Here is a 19,947-nt window from a genome sequence, read left to right as displayed (position 1 = left end):
AATAAAATCAATTTTTTAGTTAAATTGTGGCTTAGTTCTCATTTAGAATAGTTGATTACAAAAATTCCACAAGGATAATAATAGCTTCAGAACAAGTTAATTATTATTGTGAAGGGTTTAGGTCTTCCTTTTATTTTAATCTTGGACGGTAATACTATTTCATTTATAACTAAATAAATATATATTAATTTATAGTCTCCTATCTTTTTCGTACTGTTTTAAAATGTTCTTAAACTCATTAAAAGAACTAAATAATTCTCCACACTCCATAGTTAATTTAAAAACAGACACTAAACAAATAAAAAATAAGAAATCACTGACACTCTAACTTTTTTATTTGCGTACACGTTAACGTATACCTAGACACAACGTTATATTTAGGTATATTCTTCTTCTCCTTCTTTAGTTTATTGGCCTCCACCTACTTGGGTATTTGGCCAGCTCATCGTCGTGGAATAAGTCAAAAATATTTATATTCTAATGACATTTATCGTATGTCATTGTAATAATATATACCAGTTTGTTAAAATTGGAGTTTTGTACTGTTTTTGAAGGAAAGGAACGAAGGTTTACTATTGAAAATAAAACCATTTTGTAAAAGTAAAAATTTTCTATGAATAGTTCAAACGATCAAAAACACTTGTAACGTCACATAACTGTATTTTCTACTGACGTTTATAACGTCTAATTTAAAATTCTGTTTACTTTATTGGAAAAATGTAAATGTACAACCCAGTGACGTCACGACGCGTTTTGGACCACCTGTTTTAATTTGAATTTTTAATCGTCTTTAGGGGCCAAACGAAAGACAACCAAAACTTTTTTATCTTTGATACATGTTTTAAATTATGTTCTGTTGTGATTTATAACTTTTTTTTCGAATTGAAAAATTTATGCAAGTTCCCTATTAGCCAGACTTGTTTGTGATTGATTGCAGATTCATAGTCATAAATTTCTTATTTCATAACATAAGTACATACAACAATATTATTTTTAGATACATAGGTACATTGTGTTGCTTTTTTTATTTTGTTTTTTTTAATTATTTTACTGTTTTTTTAATATATATTTTAATTTGTGCTAAACACTTTTTTTACTTACTTTTTTTATTTTTCTTTTCTTTTTTATTTTTTTTTATTTTTTTTTTGTTATTATTTTACTATGTGTTTTTTTATATATATTTTTTGTTTTTTTTTCTTTTTTTTAATTATATTATTATAATTCTATTATATTATATTTATAATATGTATTTATATTATATTAAAGTATTCTGTATACTAATGCAAATGTGTATATATGCTTGTTTCAGATGAGACCACCGTACACTATTCTACACAGATGCGAAGGTAGTGGAGGATGTGGTAAATATTATGGAAAAAGATGCGTAGCAAAACATACGCATGAAGTAAATAGGGTATTTAATTTAGGAGACCCTAATGGCAAATTGCTGAATTTGACAGTTGTAAATCACACATCATGTATCTGCGACGAATATAAGAATTCTCCCATTAAATGAGTTCGGACCGCTTTAAATAATTATATACAGAGTGTAACAAAAAGGTAGGCCATAAATTAAATCACATATTCTGGGAATAAAAATAGTTCGATTGAAAGTAACTTCTTCTTCTTCTTTACTTTCTATCTTCTATCGAAGGTTGGAAGTCATCATGGCAATGCGGACCCTGTTAACAGCCGCTCTAAATAGCTCTGCACTACTGCATTCGAACCATTCCCTTAAGTTCTTAAGCCAGCATGTTCTTCCTCTTCCCACATTTCGCTTTTCTCGGATTTTGCCTTGCATAATAAGTTGTAATGAGTATTTTTGCCCTCTCATCACATGTCCCAAGTACTCAAGTTTTCGTCTTTTGATAGTTAATACTATTTCCGGTTTATTTCCGATTATTCAGTAACACCAAAATTCAAAGGCGGCCAACTTATTCAGATGAACTTATTTTACTGTCCACGCTTCCAAGCCATAAAGAAAAATAGAGAACACGTAACACCGAAGCATCCTTAGGCGTAATTCTAACCTTATATCCCGACAACAAAGAAATTTTAAAAATGTTTAATGAATGATGCACGTGCTATTTCAATACGTGTCTTAATTTCTTTGGTTTGGTATTCATTTGATGTTATCCATGTTCCTAAGTACAGTGGAACCTCGATAACTCGGATTAATCGGGACCGCGGCCGATCCGGGTTATCGAAAATCCAGGTTAGCCGAAGAATATGGTAAACATTAATAAAATACGGTATACTTACAGATAAACTCCGTTAGAATTGAAATAACATGAAATATATATAAATATGCACAGTACCTACACATCTAAATTACTAAAAACACGCAAACACAAAGCTAAGCAAACGGAAGCGAACAATACAATACTGTATTCATACAGTCACAATCGGAACGATGTTTTGTTATTATGTATTAAGAACAGTCAAAACTAAGACCATTGATTACAAAAGAATTTTTTAAATAGTCTTTCTTAAACAATGCTAACACAGTTTGAAATAAAAAAATAAAGGAATACTACAGACAGGTGCCTGTTGTTTCTGCCGGCTCGTGCCATGAGTCATTTTTACTCTCGTATAGTTAAAATTACACAAATACACATTATCTCTCAAATATTATATTATATACATACATTTTTATTCTTGAAATGTTTATCTGATAATTAACTATTTTGATGGGAAACAAGCCACAATCAAATTGAAAAAATAATTTTATTAACATTTCGACGCCCATAACGGGTGTCATTGTCAAAATAAAAAATATGTATTGAAAATCAAAATATTTATCTGATGAAAATCGGTCCGGGTTATCGGGGGCCGACTTATCGGGCTTCCACTGTATTTGTAGTTATTCACACTCTCAATTACAGTGCCTTCAATAGTCAATTTAATGTGTGCTGATTTAGTCATGATCATGAATTTATTTTTCTTTAAATTCATCTTCAGTCCGTACTCATGACAGCGTTCATTAAGGCGTTGCATTACGTTCTGTAAATCATTGTTGTTATCCGTTATTACTGTATCGTCTGCAAAACGTAAGTTGTTCAAAACTTCTTCATTGATAGATATACCTTCTATTGAATCTGAGAGCGCTTCTTGAAATACCGCTTCAATGTAGACATTGAAAAGTAGTGAAGACAGCACGCAGCCCTGACGGACTCCTCTCTGTATTTTGATATCTTGGGTGTCCTGGTTGTGAACTCTTACCTTGGCAGTTTGATTCCAATATATATTAGATATAATTTTCATATCACGACTGTCAAAATTTTTTCTTTTTATTATATCTACAAGCTTTTTATGTTGAATTTTATCAAATGCCTTTTCAAAGTCTACAAAACATAAGTACATATCCTGATTTATGTCCATGCATCTCTGGGCCACAGGGCCTATTTTATCACTAGGCCCGTGAGGCACCTGCCTCGGTCCCGCATTTTAATGGGGCCCGAAAAGATCACCAAATTGTAATTTTGTCAAAATATAAATTTTATTTATTGGTAATAAAAATTTAAATTTCTAATTCAACATATTTCTATTAAATAATTAATACGTTTAAAACCGTTATTATTATTACTATTAAATTATATTTAGGGGCCCGAAAATTGTGTAGTGCCTCGGGCCGGTTTGAAGTAAAATGAGCTTTGGGGCCAGCACATTCAAGCCGAACAAAGCATCTCTAGTGCTCATACCATTTCTAAAGCCAAATTGTGTGTCACTAATTTCATATTCAAGAGTCTTAACAATTCTGCTGTGTATTATTTTCAAAAATGTTTTAAGTGTGTGATACATTAGAGTGATGACTCATTAAAGATATTGTTCTGTGATCTGAGCAGGTTGTTGCACTTGGCTTTTTGGGAATTGCTACAAAGGTCGATTGCAGCCATTGTCTGGGGATAGTGGCAGTCTGATATATTAGATTAAAGAGTTCAACCATTACATCAATACTTTAAATCAAACAAAAGTAACTTACCTTAGTACAAATGGGCACATAAAAACAGCCCTTTTAAGTTACAAAATGAAAATCGATTTGTTCCAATATAGCTAAAACTATTCGAGATTTTTTATTGAAAATGGACATGTGGCATTTTTATGGCAGGAACATCTTGCAAAAATAACAGTGAAATTTGTACACCCCATAAACATTTTATGGGGGGTTTGTCTTCTTACTTTTGTGTACGTTCCAATTAAATTATTATTGTGGTATCATTAGTTAAACACAATTTTTTTAAAACCTTTTTGCATCTTATTCCCTTTGTGATAAGAATATCTATCGAATTATTTTTAACATTTTTGTCAAACATATTTTGAAACATATTGAAAAAGAAGCCACATCTCTAAAAAAACTGGATTATCGAAAAAATAGAGGCAAACAATTTTAAAAACATTGTGTTTAACTAATGGTACCACAATAATAATATAATTAAAACGTACAGACAGTTGGGGGGTTTAAGGAAACAAAACCCTCATCTCATGTTTATGTAAGCATATTAAAAAAGAAGCCGCATCTCGATAAAAATTGGCCTATCCAAAAAATATGAAGACGCAAGAAATTTTTAAAAACATTGTGTTTAACTAATGGTACCACAAAAATTATTTAATTGGAACGTACACAAACTTTTGGGGGGTTTAGGGGAACAAAACTCCCATAAATTTTTTATGGGGTGCACAAATTTCACTGTTATTTTTTTAAGAGGTTACTGCCATAAGAATGCCATATGTCTACTTTTTAATTAAAAATTTCTAATAATTTTCGATATATTGGGTAAAATCAATTTTTATTTTGTAACTTCAAATGACTGTATCTAACTTTCTTTTTGTGCACATTTGTACTAAGGTAAGTTAGGTTCAATCGAACTTTTTTTGTTCCCAAAATACGTGATTTTAATTTATTACCAGCATTTTTGTTACACCCTGTATAGTATGCAAATATTCTAGTCAACGTGAAGATGGATCACCCGGTATACAAACATTTAGGATTTTAGATATTTATTTAGTAGAATTTATTTATTTTTGTATAAGCTTACAATAAAATTCTATAGCAATGGACTTATTCTTTTTAATTCCTACTGTACTTCTTTTTCACAATACTGTAAAAAGTAGTGTATACCTACATTTTATTGAAATTAAGACAAAAACTCTAGATACAGTATGAACCATATTAAAGATTCTAGAAAACTAAAGATTGATGAATAACTTATTGATGATGTAATTTAATAAGGAACTAAACTGTTTAAGGAATTTTATTTTTTCTACGGCCGTGCTAAAAGAACCACTTTCACGCACGCATTTCGTTTCCGAAAGTTGCACTTTCCCGCACGGCGTGCGTGAAAGTAAATTTTCCCGCACGGCGTGCGGGAAAGTAAAGTACCTTGTAATATGGCATTATAATATATTATAATACATGCAATAAACTAATATTTAGATAATATTTACTAATTTATTTCAAATTTATCTTATTGTGTTCATGTTTTAATGAAATTAGCGCGATTATTTCAGTCATAGGAGATTCTGACCAATAGAAAGCTACATAAATCTAAATTAAATCGATAAGTTTGGATAATTTCCCATCGTCAAGTATATTACATCAGATGCCCTTCGTTGCTACGAAAAAATACATTCAGTGACATTAATGACAATTAATGCTTTAAAAATTATAAAAGTGATGACTTTCAACCGTCAAATTAATATTTATAACAACTGTGTGTTTAATTGTACTAATTTGTACTTACATAAATAAATTACAGTAATGGTGTTGAACAGTTTTATTCATGAAATAATCGCAACAACTTGCACTCGATCTCTAAAATTAATATAAAATTTTAGAGCTCTTGTGCAATTACTACTGATAATAAAATTGTTTTGACATAATATTTAAAAGTCAGATCAGTAGACAATTACAATGGTTTTGAATCGTCGTCATGGAAACCAATATCTTCGTCGTGGTAACCCATTATATTGAAAGATTGGTTTTGACAACCTTGTCAAAGAATTAATTTGTGTATTTTCACTTCTAAATAAAAATTGATATAACTCTATTTTTTGTGGCTTTTTTCTAAACGTACGGCCCTAGAAAAAATATTGTTCCTAACTCATGCGGAAAGTGTCTTCCCCGCACTCGACTGCTTGCCCGAATTCCGCTGTCGCGTCGTTCAAGTCAACAGCAGTCTCGACTATTTTTCCAAAAATCTATCTCTTTAATCATACTATCATTATTAATCATAAAAAAAGTTAACGTATATTTTAATAAATAAATAAAAAATCTTCAGTAAATAAATATTTAATAAAAATAATTTATTTATTAAAGTGTACTTTAATTTTTTCTATGATCATTAATGATACTATCTATGATTAAAAAATAGATTTTTGGAAGAAAATTATTTTTTCAAGAATTGTTTAAATAGATTATACTGTTTATTAATTAATACATTTATAAAAAAAATTTCATATTTGTAATGTACGTAGAAGTTAAATACGAATTAAAAAAAGATCAAAATCCATTGAGTAGATCCGGAGATATTTTTTTTTTCCCTGGAAGCCGTCTGTTGTGAACCGGTTGTACTGCAGCCACTTGGCTTATTGTACATCTTCCATTGTTTATGAAACCCATTCCAGAATTCTGGAACCCTGTACCAGCTTGTACAGGTCTAGTGGGTGGGTGCCATATAATTTTGGAGTCATTTCGATGTCTCCGAAAAGTGTTTGCCGCCTCCGATCCAATGCCTCACAGTCATGCAAAATATGGTTGACTGTTTCAGGTTCTCTGTTACAGAGTCTGCAGCTCAAGTCTCCATGAAACAGCCCCATTGTATGCAGGTGACCCTTAACTGGCGCATGTCCAGTGAGGAAACCTGTTATGACTCTGAGCTGATTCCTGCTTGTTTTCAGCAGTAACTCAGCTCTACTAGCACATGTCCGTCCGATATACATCTTGCCATGTGTTTGACCGGGTACACTCTCCCAGTGTGAGTTGTGTTGGCTTCGGATCCAGGCTTTTTTTCGTTCGCGGACGGTGCTTTTTGGCACTCCCACGGCCGGCTCTGGACCCAGGTATTTTGTAGCTGATGCTCTCTTGGCAAGTGCATCAGCTCTTTCATTGCCGTATATGCCCCGATGACCTGGAACCCATACCAGTATAACACTGTTATGTTGTGCCAGTCTATCAAGTTCTTGTCGACATTCCCACACCAGCCTAGAGTTCACCTTAGGGCTTATAAGAGCCCCAATGGCTGCTTGGCTATCTGTGCATATGTTAACCCGCTGCAGTTCGAATGCCCTCAGGTTGTTTTCTCTTGCACACTGCAAGATTGCAAAAATCTCTGTCTGAAATACGGAGGTACATTCTCCCAGTGGAATAGAAATGTTGAAATTTCCACCACTATAGAATATTCCTGCGCCCGAACCGTCTGCAGTTTTAGACCCGTCCGTATACCAGGTGCAACCCTGCAGTCTGGGTCGAGAGTTTCCTCTGTCCCATTCGTCTCGTGGGCAAATGTCCACTTGAAAAGGTACTTCAGGCATATATCTTGATGTCATATGGTCAGAAATCATCATCCATTCGGCATCATTAATTTCATTCGTTATTTTACTATGTCCTGATTTAACTGGTACGTTGCTCAGGTTTTCTCGCAGTCTATAATAGCCCATTCTCGCCTCACCTCTTATTGTTATTTCTATATCCGGAGATATAGAAAATTTTATTAGTTTGAACCCGTAGTAACCAGTAACCATTTGAACTACATTTTTGAAAATTCGTAGAGGCTTTTTTAAAGGTACAATGTTTGTGTATATTTTTTAACAAAAAATATAAATCCCATTCTTTAAAATGGCATCAATAATCCCTAATTATTATAAACGAATTAGCTGTGAATTAAAAAATGCATGGCTAACTTTGGCCCAAATTGACCTAAGCAAAACTTTTTTATTTGAAAATTCTTGTTAAAATACTAGCTTTTCAAATGTATAAAAAGATGTTTTTCTACGGACAATATTTTTAAAGTTATTAAATGTTGTTTTTGTTGTTTGTTTGGGTTTATATGACTGCGGACACTTAATACATTCGCCATTATTAAATGTTACTAAACTACAAAATTTCAAAAATTTGCCATTAAAATTTTTGACTAGAATAACTAATTTTTTAATCTATTTTTAATACACCTTGATAGTATAAGCAGAGAACAACGGTATAAGGCTTTTACTTTCAAAAACTCTAACATGAAGTAAAAACCACTTCTATGTAATTGGTATATTTATTAAAAATTTAAAAAATCGCAATTGATTGAATAAAATGTGTAAAATTCAGAACGTTTTCAGACCTATCGGTCCATCATCAGTGAATTTGAATACTTGCTAAATAGCCCCAGAACCAAACAATGGTTGAATTTATAATTCGATCTACATTATTTAAAAGTAATATTAAACAGGCCAAACGCCGATGTTACAAGATATAACGTCCGGGAACATGGTGAACCCCTACCAGCAAACTTAAGCATGATAGTCAGCGTTGGCCTAAGATGGTTGCTTAAGTTTCCTGGTAGTTTTTCACCATGTTTCCTTGATAGTCAGCGTTGGCCTAAGATGGTTGCTTAAGTTTCCTGGTAGGGTTTCACCATGTTCCCGGACGTTATATCTTGTAACATCGGCGTTTAGCCTGTTTAATATTACTTTTAAATAATGTAGATCGAATTATAAATTCAACCATTGTTTGGTTCTGGGGCTATTTAGCAAGTATTCAAATTCACTGATGATGGACCGATAGGTCTGAAAACGTTCTGAATTGGACACATTTTATTCAATCCATTGGGATTTTTTAAATTTTAATAAATATACCAATTACATAGAGGTGGTTTTTACTTCATGATAGAGTTTTTTAACTATATGGTATACAGCCAACCTAGGGAACTTCCCTTTTAGCTTTTACTTTCATTTGGCATCCGTAGAATTGCTCTATCTTTATTATTTTCTGTTATTTTATTGCAAAAAAAAGGTATCTGGGATAAACAAATAGAATAACTTTTAAACTAATTAATGGATCGGTCTCAAATTTTTAGAGTGTATTAAATACCCCAATACCCAACTTTTGATGAAACACTAAAGTTCTAAGTTAGTTTTAGTAAAATTTATTAACAAATAACGATTTTCACTTATTTTGCAGTTTGCAAAGCCACAAATTGACTTGTTAACTTTCTGAAATAGACATTTTAAAGATTTTTTAAGCTTTTTCAATGTTCTAAAAAATCAAATTTTGTAATTTTATCTCAACTATTTAGCTTTTTAATGGGGTGCAAAAAAAATCGAAAAAATCGCGTTTTTTGCACTAAATTGTTAATAATTAAAAACGGCTCCGAACGCTAGGCAAGAAACAGGAGGTTCTCTTCCTATAGATCTTGGATATTTCAGTGTCCTGAGAAAGTCCTTATAGTCTGGGCAGATTATCGGAGAATATGCCATTTTTGGGAAAAGTTACTTACCAGCAATTTTATTGCTGCAATCGCATCTTATGATTCTATATATTAATAATATAGGTATGCAAAGTCCGCAGATAGTGTGCTACTTTTTTTATAAACAAAATGGCGCCCGAAAATCGTGTTTTTTTTTTCAATTTTTGCTCTATAATTCCAACGATTTTAACTTTACACCAAAAACACCCAAATAAAAATTCACCGTAATTAAATTCTGCATGGACACGTGTTTTTCCCGATTTACTTGGACGAAAATTTTCCCCGGAAAATGCGGGTTTTTCCAACAAAATCTTTAATTTTCAACTAAAATTTTAGATAAGTAATTGTTTATCAATAATTAAATAGCTTGGTAATATAAAAGCACTTGCGTATAGATTATAATTCCAGAAACCGATGGAAATTGAATAAACAGTATAGCAAAAATTGAATTGTTAATTAAAAATTTACGGTCACTATAATAACCACAATAATTATGGTACATAAGAATACCTATGATTTTTGTTTAAAAAGACACTGTACCTATCTAATGTACTTTATAGAATTGAAATTTTACTATTTAAGCACCCTCAGGAATAATTTAAAAGTGTAAACAATTTTTTGGCTTATAAACAAAAAGAATATCTCGGGAAATATTAATAGTTATTTATGATATAAGTGTTAAAAGTACACGTTTAAGGCACGCATGTGAAAGTTTGCAGAATGAGCGAAGCGAGTTCTGCAATTCACATGAGTGCCTTAAAAATGTACTTTTTAACACGCATATCATACAATATTTTTTCTACAAACGTAATTACAGGACAATATCTACAAAAACTTTTACTTGAACTTGACTGACATTCCATTTTTATATTTTTTTGACATTACTTCAAAATGGCCTATACGGTCAATACGAACTGCAGTGCCATAAAAGTTTTAAAGCACTGGTGCCTTAAAGTAGGATTATTAACGCTCGTATGGAGTGCTAAAAATTGCATTTTTAACACGGTTGTAGAAAAAATAAATTAAATCATGGAAACGGTAATAAAAAAAAGCGGCAGGACGCTTCTTTTAAAAGAAAAAACGTTTAATTGTGATGAGTGGTTCCCGAGATAAAACCGGTCTAAGTTGACCAGTATTTACGGCAAACATATAAAGAATAGGATCATAATTTTTGAACCATCACCTTTTTTTTTCGGTCGTCTTTCTCCACACCAATTTTCATATCTTTAAAATATTCACAACATATATTATTATAATAAAAACTATCGTTAGGTATTACGAGTGAAAATTGCCAAAAATAGCAAAATTCCAATCAAAAATTAGGTTGGAGAAAATTTAACCTCAAAGTTTAAAATCTGTATACGTTAAAAAAATGCATTTTCTCGGCTATGGAGCAATTTTCTTCATTCTTTTTTTGCTCCCAAGTAACTCGAGTCGAGTCATCTAACTAACTCATTATTAAATGTCAAAGTTGCTTTTGTTTTGTTATAATAAATTTATTTATTTATTATAAAAAAATTTTTAATTTGTTTTAATAAAGATTGTTTAAATAATTATACAGCTTTGAAATGAGAATATTTTGTGTTTTTAACGTTAAAATGTACCGTTCTAGTAAATTTATCTAAAAAAGTCTACAACTGGAAAAAATATGTAGTTTTCTTTTCTTATAAATAAATTAATCTATTATAACAAAACAAAAGCAAGTTTGACATTTAATGATGCGTTGGTTAGATGGCTCCACTCGAGTTGCTTGGGAACAAAAAAAGAATGAAGAAAATTTCTCCATGGGAAGCCGAGAAAATGCATTTTTTTAACGTACACCGATTTTGAACTTTGAGAATATATTTTCTCCAACCTAATTTTTGATTGGAATTTTGCTATTTTTGGCAATTTTCACTCGTAATATCGATAGTTTTTATTATAATAATATATGTTATGAGTATTTTAAAGATATGAAAATTGGTGTGGAGAAAGAGGACCGAAATAAAAAGGTGATGGTTCGAAAATTATGATCCTATTGTTTACATCTTTGCCGCAAATGCCGGTCAACTTTGACCGGTTGTATCTCAGGAACCAGTCATCAAAATTAAACGTTTTTTCTTTAAAAGAAGCGTCCTGTCGCTTTTTTTCCAATACCGTTTTCATGAGTTAATTTATTTTAATATTTTCCGAGATAAAATTGTTTATAATTTTAAAATATTCCTGAGGCCGCTTAAATAGTCCAATTTCCATTCTGTAAAGTACATTAGATAGGTACAGTGTCTTTTTATACAAAAATCATAGTTATTCTTATGTATCATATTTATTGTGGTTATTACATCGACCGTAAATTTTTAGTTAACAATTCAATTGTTGCTAAACTGTTCATTCAATTTCCATCGGCTTCTGGAATTATAATCTTTATGAAAAGAGCTTTTATATTACCAAGTTATTTAATTATTGATAAACAATTACTTATCTAAAATTTTAGTTGAAAATTAAAGATTTTGTTGAAAAAAACCCGCATTTTCCGGCGAAAATTTTCGTCGAAGTAAATCGAGAAAAACACGTCTCTATGCAGAATTTAATTGTGGTGAATTTTTATTTGAGTGTTTTTGGTGTAAAGTTATAATCTTTGGAGATATAGAGCAAAAATTGAAAAAAAATACGATTTTCGGGGGCCATTTTTTTATAAAAAAAGTAGCACACTATCTGCGGACTTTGCATATTATCTATATTATTAATATATGCAATCATAAGATTCTATTTCAGCAATAAAATTGCTGGTAAATAACTTTTCCTTGTATTTTGCTAATTGGCCCAGAGTATTAGTTCTCTGCACTATAAGTCATAATACTTAAAATCTCAGTCAAATACAAATGAGAAGAACTGATAAGTGTGACGTGTCAGACTGTGATTCCAAGACTAACCTGGCCAAAAATGAATTTCAATTGAACACGCGTACGCGTACATAATATATGTATATTAACTTCCTGTATTAAGCGTAATTTTTAAACTAATTATTTTACTACTTATTTGTCATAATCATTAACATATACTATTTACAATCTGTCGCGGTATCCTACTCCCATTCTGGCTATGCATAAGCTATTTTTGTCATCTTTAGCATAAATGAAGAAATAAATCATGATTAAATGCGTTTCCAGTAATATTCTTGGAATTTCCTTAAATGTAACAATATTTAATAACCCACTCCATTTCGACTATACCTATTATAACAACAGAGTGCACCTCAACAACAACTTAAACTCGAAGAACCAACCATGGCGCTTGGTTGTAAAGTTATATTCGTAGCTTTCGTTGTTTTTTTCTTTTGTGATGAAACAGAGTTCAAGACATTAAATGGGCTGTGGTTAGAACACATCCAAAACAATTCCAAAATGCCCTGTAGGAAGCCGCAACCGAGGGCCGTCTATGGCAAAGAAATTATGAGTAATGATATGTGGAATAAGGAGTATAAAGAGTATAAAAAATGGATACCGAAGGTTAGGTATTTTCATTTTAGTTGTAATTTGTTATTGTTCGATTTTTCTTGATCCTTCTTGTAAATGTACCACCGATGCTATGTTTTCTGTACTTCTTCTTCTTAAAGTTCCATCTCCTATCAGAGGTTGGATATCATAATGGCTATGGTCACTTTGTTGGCTGCTGCTCTGAATAGTTGTAATGAACTACTGTTAAACCATTCTCTACGGTTTTCAGCCAGGAGATGTGTCTTCTTCCTATGCTTCTTCCAGTGGCGTACTGATAGATCAGTGGGCCCTGGTTCCAGTTTGGATGCGGGCCCGCCTGCCCAATAAAACCACACATTGTATACCTATCAAAAGTTTTTAATAAACATTGAATATAGATCGTCCTATATCATAAAATATTGTATCATACATTTTTTTATAAAAACTCAAGCTAATTTTTAAAGGGTGATTGATTAGTGGGGTAGATGATCTAGTGATCAATAGATCCACTAGAGTAATAGATAGCAATAAAAGTTAATAACAAAAATTATAGCCAACTTTGAGCTGCCAACTTTGAGCTTCCCATTGCAAAATTAGTTAGAATTATACAGGGTGTTCGATAACACATTGGCAAAATTTTTATCTAAAAGAACCTTACATTTTTGTATGGTATCTTTTTTCCTATCTCTTATCATTTTCGAGTTACATAAAGAAAAAGGAAGATTTTTAAGAAAATTGAAAAATGCGCTCTATAATTTGATCTTATCTTTTTCAAAAACCATTCATTTTAAACCCCTCCAACTTTTTTCACTAGAAATAACACTAAAATAAAAGGTATTGTATGAGGAAAACGATGCATTTAAATTCTGGTGGATGTGGGGTTAAATACACTTCTCATTTTTTCTTAAAATACATTAGTCATCAATTTATTTTGCAGCATATCTCACTTAGTTTGAATGTAATCGACATTTAATATTGCTTATTTTAAATGTCTTTTCAAGCACTAAAAAAGGTATTGGTAGAATTATACACCTAAAATCGACCGTTTCTCTGTTATATCAAGTTGAATACACCGATTTGAGCATGCACAAAAAAAAACAAACTCTTTTCACCTACCATATCTCTTTTGTATTATAACTAGAAGATTCATGAAGGAACTAATCTCTTTGTTTTTTTTTATAAGTTACAAAAATGTTTAATATAGTTTTTATTTAGATGCATAGATTTTAAGATATTCGCAAAAAACCGTCCGAAAAGGTGTCATTTTTCAATGAAAATAGCTAATTTTCAAATACGAATAACTAAAAAAGTATTGAGTTTCCAAAAATCAATTATAGAACAGTTTTTACTTAGAATTAGGTTCTCTAGTTACTTCCGTAGTTGTTTTGACCAAAAAATTTTCAACCCACTTGAAGGGGTGGGAATTTCCCCAAGATAAAAGCGCCATAGTATATAGGGTAGACTTTGTTTCTTGAGCTATTCCCTACTTACAGTGAAAATATCAAGTAAATCAATGTAGTAGGATGGAATTCGGAGACGGAGAAAAATACCCTCATTGACTGCCCTATAAGCAATTTCGTAGTGTGTACTTGTGTACACCTTTTTTAAAGTGTTTTAAAAAGCTGAATTTCCGATTTTTTAAGTTTCAAGCATTAAAAGTAAACAATGTACGCTCAAAACAAAGTTAGTCCCTTTTCTTGGCAAACAAATCGTAAAAATCACCACCTAATTAGCATCTCAAATGAAACTAATCGTTAAAGCTTCACAAGTTACTTGACTTACCTATGTAGTGTTTATATATCATCTGTAACTTTTATCGGTTCTCATTTTTGAAAAAAATTGGTTGAGCAGATATAATTTTCTATATTTATGCAGTGTCATGAGGGTGCTATAAATACGAACAAAAGGAACGTCGAGCGTCTTGGGATTATTTTTGTGACCCAGCGTATAAAACTTGCATTGAATACATGTTCCCGAATTACTGTAACTTTGCAGTTTACAACTCTTACTCATAGATCGTGCTAATATAAAAAATACGAAAGTGTTTATATTAGCACGTATTTAGGCAGCCACCGGCGGTTATTCTAAACAAGTGTTGAGACAAGGGCTTTTTTTAGCAGGTAAAACGAAGGAACCTTACAATCACGTTCTCTGTATTTCTTAATAAAGGTTTTCAAATTTTTTGATGAATAGATATTTTTTGTTTTTATTTATAAATATATATACACCGTTCTTAGGCGTCAACGCCCTTCGGTAGGGATCTATGGAGGAGTATCACCAAGCCGCAAGCCCTTATCCCTTGCCGTACCGCTCCTCCATATGCCGATCAGACGCCATTATCCCAGACCAAGCCGTAAATTCTACTAAATTTTCTACTACGACGTTGGCCGACTTTTTTTATTTATAAATACCTACACAAAGATTAAAATTTATTAAGCAATTTCGTAGTGTATACTTGTGTAGTTCAACATGTCCCAAACAAAAGAAGCAAAAAGCGCCTTAGAGCGGGCCCCTGCGGGGCCCGGCCCTTGTTCCGCGGAACCCGCGGGACCATGCTCAGTACGCCGATGGCTTCTTCTTCCTTGAATATTTCCTTGCATAATAATTTTAATGATAAAAAGTTGTTTTTTATAAAAGTGTAATTATATTATATTAAAGTATTCTGTATACTAATGCAAATGTGTATATTTGCTTGTTTCAGATGAGACCACCGTACGCTATTCTACACAGATGCGAAGGTAGTGGAGGATGTGGTAAATATTATGGAAAAAGATGCGTAGCACAAGATACGCATGAAGTAAATAGGGTATTTAATTTAGGAGACCCTAATGGCAAATTGCTGAATTTGACAGTTGTAAATCACACATCATGTATCTGCGACGAATATAAGAATTCTCCCATTAAATGAGTTAGGACCGCTTTAAATAATTATATACAGAGTGTAACAAAAAGGTAGGTCATAAATTAAATCACATATTCTGGGACCAAAAATTTAAATTAACCATATTCTGGGACCAAAAATAGTTCGATTGAAAGTAACTTCTTCTTGTTCTTTACTTTCTATCTTATATCGAAGGTTGGAAGTCATCATGGCAATGCGGACCCTGTCAACAGCTGCTCTAAATAGCTCTGCACTACTGCATTCAAACCATTCCCTTAAGTTATTAAGCCAGTATGTTCTTCCTCTTCCCACATTTCGCTTTCATCGGATTTTGCCTTGCATAATAAGTTGTAATAATGAGTATTTTTGCCCTCTCATCACATGTCCCAAGTACTCAAGTTTTCGTCTTCTGATAGTTAATACTATTTCCGGTTTATTTCCTATCCTTTTAGTTATTTCCACGTTTGACATTCTTTGAATCCATGATTCGTAGGATTATTCAGTAACACCAAAATTCAAAGGTGGCCAACTTATTCAGATGGACTTATTTTAATGTCCACGCTTCCAAGCCATAAAGAAAAATAGAGAACACGTAACACCGAAGCATCCTTAGGCGTAATTCTAACCTTATATCCCGACAACAAAGAAATTTTTTGTTGCGAAAAGTTTAATGAATGATGCACGTGCTATTTCAATACGTGTCTTAATTTCTTTGGTTTGGTATACATTTGATGTTATCTATGTTCCTAAGTATTTGTAGTTATTCATACTCTCAATTACAGTACCTTCAATAGTCAATTTAATGTGTGCTGATTTAGTCATGATCATGAATTTAGTTTTCTTTAAATTCATCTTCAGTCCGTACTCATGACAGCGTTCATTAAGACGTTGCATTACGTTTTGTAAACCATTGTTGTTATCCGTTATTATTACTGTATCGTCTGCAAAACGTAAGTTGTTCAAAACTTCTTCATTGATAGACATACCTTCTATTGAATCTGAGAGCGCTTCTTGAAATACCGCTTCACTGTAGACATTGAAAAGTAGTGGAGACAGCACGCAACCCTGACGGACTCCTCTCTGTATTTTGATATCTTGGGTGTCCTGGTTGTCAACTCTTACTTGACAGTTTGATTCAAATATATATTAGATATAATTTTCATATCACGACAGTCAATATTTTTTCTTTTTAATATATCTACAAGCTTTTTATGTTGAATTTTATCAAATGCCTTTTCAAAGTCTACAAAACATAAGTACATATCCTGATTCATGTCCATGCATCTCTGGGCCAGCACATTCAAGCCGAACAAAGCATCTCTTGTGCTCATACCATTTGTAAAGCCAATTTGTGTGTCACTAATTTCATATTCAATAGTTTTAACAATTCTGCTGTGCATTATTTTCAAAATTGTTTTAAGTGTTTAACTCATTTAAAATGTTTAACTTATTAAAGATATTGTTCTGTGATCTGAGCAGGTTGTTGCACTTGGCTTTTTGGGAATTGCTACAAAGGTCGATTGCAGCCATTATCTGGGGATTGTGGCAGTCTGATATATTAGATTAAACAGTTCAACCATTACATCAATACCTTAAACAAAAAAAAAGTAACTTACCTTAGTACAAGTGTGCGCATAAAAACAACCCTTTCAAGTTACAAACTGAAAATCGACTTGTTCCAATATTGCGAAAACTATTCGAGATTTTTTATTGAAAATGGGCATTGTTATGGCAGGAACATCTAAAAAAAAATAACAGTGAAATTTGTACACCCCATATAAATTGTATGGGGGTTTTGTCTTCTTAAACTCCCCCCTCAAACTTTCGTGTACGTTCCAATTAAATTATTATTGTGGTATCATTAGTTAATCACAATGTTTTTAAAACTTTTTTGCATCTTAGTACGTTTTCGATAAGAATATCGAATTATTTTTAACATTTTTTGTCAAACCCACCACGTAATTTACATTTTTCAGGTATACAGGGTGTCCAGAAACTCTACCGACAAACTAAGAAAGGAGGTTCCTCAGATAATTTTAAGACAATTTAACCCAATTCACCTAGTCCGAAAATGCTTCCTAAGGGAGCTAGAGCTCTTTTTGAAGATGGCATCTTGTAATTGGTTTTTCTTAAACCCCTCCGGAACGCTTCTATATAGAAAAACAAAAATGCGTATTTATCTTTCAGAGATAAATCGATTCCATTTATTGCGAATTTCTAGCACTGGTCGTATGCGTCCGTTTTGGGTAGGGCAACGGTTATTTTATCACATAACTTTGCTGTATTTAATTTTGAAGCATTTTTCACTCTGTACTGTTAAATTGTGAGGTATTATAGTACTAAAAGGTACTCTCGATTTAAGTCGATAGGATACACCGTTTTCTAGAAAAACCGATTTGAAAATTTTTCGTTTTTTGAATTTCAAAAAAAAACTACATATTTAGAAAAACGAAAACTTGTACTTTTAATTATATTCCAGTGATGAATCGATTTTATTAATTGCGAATTTCTAGTACCAGTTATATGCTTCGGTTTTGGGTAGGTAAACGGTTATTTTATCGCATAGCTTGTTGTCTTTAATTTTTAAGCATTTTTGTCACTATATTATTAAATTATGAAGTATTCTAGTAGTAAAAGTTACTCTAGATATAAATTGGTAAAATACCCCGTTTTTTTAAATTGTTTTCAATTTTTTTTTTTTCAAATTCAATTGACGAAAATTTTTCAAATCAAGTTTTCTAGAAAACGGTGTGTCCTAACGACTTAAATCAAGAGTATCTTTTCGTACTAAAATACCACACAATTTAATAATCCAGAGTCAAAAATGCTTAGAATTTAAAGACAAAAAAGTTATGCGATAAAATATCCGTTACCCTACCCAAAACGGACACCTATGACCGGTACTAGAAATTCGCGATAGATTGAATCGATTTATCTCTGGAAGTTAAATATGTGTACCAATTTTCGTTTTTCTGGCTAGAAGCTTTCTGGAGGTATTTATGAAAAACTAATTACAAGACGCCATGTTTAAAGAGCTCTAGCTCCATTAAGAAGCATTTTCGGACTAAGTGAATTTGATTAAATTGTCTTAAAATTATCTGAGGAATCTCCTGTCTTCCTTTGTCGGTAGAGTTTCTGGACACCCTGTATATATTTTGAAACATTAAAAAAGAAGCCATATCTCTATAAAAACTGGCTTGTCGAAAAAATACTAACCGGCAAAAAGTTTTAAAAACATTATGTTTAACTAATGGTACTTACCACAATAATAATATACTTGGAATGTACACAGACATTTGGGGGGTTTAAGGAAACAAAACCATCTCATGTTTATGTAAAAATATTAAAAAAGAAGCCGCATCTCGATAGAAACTGGCCTATCCAAAAAATATTAGACGCAAGAAATTTTTAAAAACATTGTGTTTAACTAATGGTACCACAAAAATTATTTAATTGGAACGTACACAAACTTTTGGGGGGTTTAAGGGAACAAAATCCCCATAAATTGTTTATGGTGTGCACAAATTTCACTGTTTTTTTTTAAGAGGTTACTGCCATAAGAATGCCATATGTGCACTTTTTAATAAAAGATTTCTAATAATTTTCGATATATTGGAAAAAATCGATTTTTATTTTGTAACTTTAAATGACTGTAACTTTTTTTATGTGCACATTTGTACTAAGGTAAGTTAGGTTCAATCGAACTTTTTTTGGTCCCAAAATACGTGATTTAAATTTATCACCAGCATTTTTGTTACACCCTGTATAGTATGCAAATATTCTAGTCAACGTGAAGATGGATCACCCGGTATACAAACATTTAGGATTTTAGATATTTATTTAGTAGAATTTATTTATTTTTGTATAAGCTTACAATAAAATTCTTTAGCAATGGACTTATTCTTTTTAATTCCTACTGTACTTCTTTTTCACAATACTGTAAAAAGTAGTGTATACCTACATTTTATTGAAATTAAGACGAAAACTCCAGATACAGTATGAACTACAATAAAGATTCTAGAAAACTAAATATTGATGAATAGCCTATTGATGATGTAATTTAATAAGGAACTAAACTGTTCAAGGAATTTTTTTTTCATAGCGCCGCTCCGGTCCTGAACAAGAATGAAGTAACTGCAAAATTTTTCAATTGAGGGGGCCAGAC

The sequence above is a fragment of the Diabrotica virgifera genome, chromosome 9 (genome assembly GCF_917563875.1).
Source record: "Diabrotica virgifera virgifera chromosome 9, PGI_DIABVI_V3a".
NCBI classification, from domain to species: domain Eukaryota; kingdom Metazoa; phylum Arthropoda; class Insecta; order Coleoptera; family Chrysomelidae; genus Diabrotica; species Diabrotica virgifera.
This window is presented reverse-complemented; position numbering follows the sequence as displayed.